The sequence below is a fragment of the Mauremys mutica genome, chromosome 1 (assembly GCF_020497125.1).
Source record: "Mauremys mutica isolate MM-2020 ecotype Southern chromosome 1, ASM2049712v1, whole genome shotgun sequence".
NCBI lineage: Eukaryota > Metazoa > Chordata > Testudines > Geoemydidae > Mauremys > Mauremys mutica.
In genome coordinates, this window is record NC_059072.1 from 230,011,847 (window position 1) to 230,015,906 (window position 4,060).

Consider the following 4,060-nt stretch of genomic DNA (forward strand, 5'->3'; position numbering starts at 1 on the left):
AGCAGAATCATGGCTGGTTTGTTTTTGAATACCTAGTGCATGAATGGTTATTGTCTCTAGCATTTAGAGTCTTTGAAATAAGACTTAAATAAGGCCCAGTCTTTGTGCTGGTCCTTTGCACAGGGGGAAATTTCAACTTCTGAAAATATTGTTAGAGTCTTTTAAAACTCAGTTAGTTTCAAACCATTATGTTCAAGGATTTAGGAACTGTTTTTCAGCTCCCAGATGGATGTGTGCATAGCTGGAGCTACTTGGGCAATTCCCCTAGGAAGGTGCTTTGGGCAAAGGGCTTGGGGCATGAACTGAGTGCTAGCTTCCTGTTTGGGACCCACAGATGGGGAGAGGCAGGAGAAAAATCCCCCCTTTGTTCCCCTCAAACAATGAGGGAGGGAGATTGCCCAGACATGGGGGGAGGGGTAGCTCAGTGGTTTGAGCATTGGCCTGCTAAACCCAGGGTTGTGAGTTCAGTCTTTGAGGGAGCCACTTAGAGATCTGGGACAAAAATCAGTACTTGGTCCTGCTAGTGAAGGCAGGGGGCTGGACTCCAGGTTCTTTCCAGTTCTAGGACATTGGCATATCTATTATTATTACACCCAAGGGAGGACTGTGCCCTAGAAAGGGTGAAGAAGGGCTTGTTGGAGCTATTGTTTGTTCGGACTTGTGGAGTTTTCCTAATTCCACCAGACAGCTGACTTAAGCTACTTTATCAGACATCAGCTGCATCACTACAGGACAAGGTAAAAGAGATCCATGACCGGCTCATTGACTCTAAGCTAATGTAGCTCATATGCTGAGGGGTCAGAAAAGCAATTAACGGGATGAGATGAGAAGGTGTAGGCTATGCCTTATTTTTACATACCCTTTAGTTAAGGTTCCTTTAATCTGGTTCCTCAGATTAGACAACATTGTGTTACAAATGCTGGTGTATGATCTATGCTAGTACTCCCAGCTTTGCTACCACTGGTGGATCTGTTTCAGTGATAGAAATTGTAGGAAATTCAGGTCCAGAGTTGGTTTTAGATCCTGAGCCTCCCCCCCACCCCTGAGTTTAGTGCAGGGCGGGTCTGGATCTCCAGCTTGGATTTTGACCCATCTCTATACACAGGCTCTGGAAAGCAACAGATAGTTCAGTTGTGTACCCAGACCCCTTTGGCCTAGAAGTCAGACTCTCTCTCTTGCTTTCCTCGTATGGCTCAGGCTTGTTAGAGTAATTGAATCCTAAATTTTAAAAGTTGTAGGCAGTGATGGGACTAGTAAAAATGTCAGAAACGCTACAAAAACAATATGATTTTATTTACCAAAAATGCCAACAAACTGTGTAAATGTATGTGACCCAAAAGACTCGATGGCTTTTCTTTTAAGAGTATCCACAAGAATAGGAGGATACAACCTGAGGATCCTGGCTACATTCCAGTTTCTCCCAACCTTAATTTCCCCGATCATTTCAACTGGATATTACTGGTAGACACAGATCAAAAGTTGCTAGTGTCACCCTTGAGATGGCTGTTTAACCCACACACCTCCTGGGTGTGGTGCTCTGTCCCATCTAGTGGCATTGAGACCACCTAGAGCAGGTCTGCACAACATGCAGCCTGTGTGGGCTCACTGTGAGGCCCGCGGGGGGTGAGTAGGTGGGCTCACTGTGCAGCCGGCAGAGGGTGAGTAGGCAAGTGGCGGGTGAGGGACGGGGGCTGAAGAGGCGGGTGGGAAGTGGCGGGGGTGAGTAGGCAAGCCAGGGGGATGGGGGTCTGAGGAGGTGAGTGGGAAGGCAGTGGCGGGGGTGAGTAGGCGAGCTGGGGGGGCGGGAGGCTGAGGAGGCGAGCTACGAGTCAGTGGCTGACCTGTTCTTCTGGTCTGGCTCCCATCACCTCTCCAAGGGTTGCAGCTGTCTGGAGGTGCTGCCTTCCACGCCTTCCTCATTCACACCTCATTCATTCAACAGAGCAATTGATTACAAAGTTGGGGGAAGATCTTATTCTACTTCTAGCAAAAAGACATTTTTCTTTTACCTTAATTATACTACCTTAGGGGCCCATTATAACATATTACCAAGGTTCAATACCGCTGTTTCAGCGGGGCGGCGCTGGGGAAGGAGGGTTTGTTTCCACGGGGCGGGCGGTGCTGGAGGGGGGGAGTATTTCGGGGTTTTGTGTTTTGGGGGGCCTTGGTGGCGCTTGGGGGGGGGTTCAGTGGGGCCGGGGGAGTTCGGCCCTCAGTTTTTTTCTTTGGAGTAATATGGCCCTCACCGCTTTACAAGTTGTGCAGGCCTGACTTAGAAAGAGTCAAATGAGTCTGCTCTACAGCCTTAACTAAGAGCCAGTTGGCGTTTCACTCATGTGGTAGAGGCTCGTGCACTAAGCTACAGAGACCCCAGGTTTGATCCCACCTACTGGGGTCTCTCGGCATTACAGCTGCTCAGTGTTTTATCTCAGAATTTTCTCACGAATCTGCTGGTATTTGGTGTTCTTAAGGCTTCCAGCTTAGGGCTTGTCTATACTTGCAGCAGCACAGCCCCACCGCAGTACTGAGTGAAGATCTAACCTACGTTGATGGGAGAGCTTCTCCTGTCAGTGTAGATACCCCACCTCCCCAAGAGGTGGTTGCTATGTCAGTGGGAGACGCCCTCCTATTGACATAGTGCTGTCTGCACCAGGAGTGAAGTGATAAGTGATTACATGAGAATCTCAGCTTTCTTTCATTATTATTTTTAAATGTACATTTTAATGCCCTTATGGCTACAAAGAAAAAGCTTGAAAACATGACTCCTCAAGGCTCAAGCCCATAAAGAGAATAAAGGGACTCCCAAACAATATTATTAATACTTATCATTTGTAAACTAATCTCATAATTCGGGGGAGCCTGACTCATGATTTTTGAACGGGGCTAGCAATAGTCCATGTCAGCGGCTGAGGAGAAGTTTGTGAAGCAGTTGGGGGTCTTCAGGTTAAAAGGCTTGAGTCCTTATTATACATATGTAGAAATAACTTCTCTTTTATCTATACTACCACTTATGTCGGGATAACTTGTCACTCAGGCTTTGGCTACACTTGCATTTTAAAGCGCTGCCGCGGCAGCGCTTTGAAGCGCTAAGTGTAATCAAAGCGCCAGCGCTGGGAGAAAACTCTCCCAGCGCTGTCCGTACTCCACTTCCCTGTGGGGAATAACGGACAGCGCTGGGAGCGCGGCTCCCAGCGCTGGGGCTTTGACTACACTGGCGCTTTGTAGCGCCGCAATTTGCAGCGCTGCAGAGGGTGTGTTTTCACACCCTGCTGCAGCGCTGCAAATTTGTAAGTGTAACCAAGCCCTCAGAGGAGTGAATAAACCAGTCCCCCTGAGCGACATAAGGGACATCGACCTAAGTGCTGGTGTGGACAGTGCTATGTCAGCAGGAGAGTGAGTTAATTAAGTCAACAGGCTTTCTCCCATCAGCTTAGAGCAGCAGTTTTTACAGTGCTGTAAACTCTCTAGTGTAACCATAGCCTAAGGAAATCTTTTGGTCCTATTAGATGTCTATGTATCGATCTGTGTTCTCCTTACTTTTTGTTGGTTTTTTGATGCATCTGTCTCCACCAAAGCTAGTTTCTGATCACATTTCAACTGTCACCAGAGGAAATTGACAAACTCTCAACTCCCTGAAACTCTGCCACACCCATGCTGTGTCTCTAGGTTAAAAAAATAAAATCTTTATACAGGCCTCACATAATGGCAGCTCATAGAGTAGCTCATGAACTGTTTCAGTTAGCCCTGCTTGAGTTCTTTTCAGCTTAGTCAGGTTGGGAATGAATTATCTGGTCCTCACCAAAATTATTCTATGTTCATGTTGTTGTAAAAACCTCTTTGAAATGGTAACCCTCAATTGGTGTCTCTGCATGGCTTCAAAGGCTTGATTGCCCAAGCTGAATTCCTTTTACAAACTTCATTTGAATAATAAACTAGCAAAGCCCAGCATAGTCAGGTTATCTGTTAGCTCTGACCAGTAGACTCTTTGAAGTGTTAATTGTTTAATTGATCAAAGCTCTCAGACCTTGTAGTTTTTACAGCAGGTAAAAAGCCCTTACCA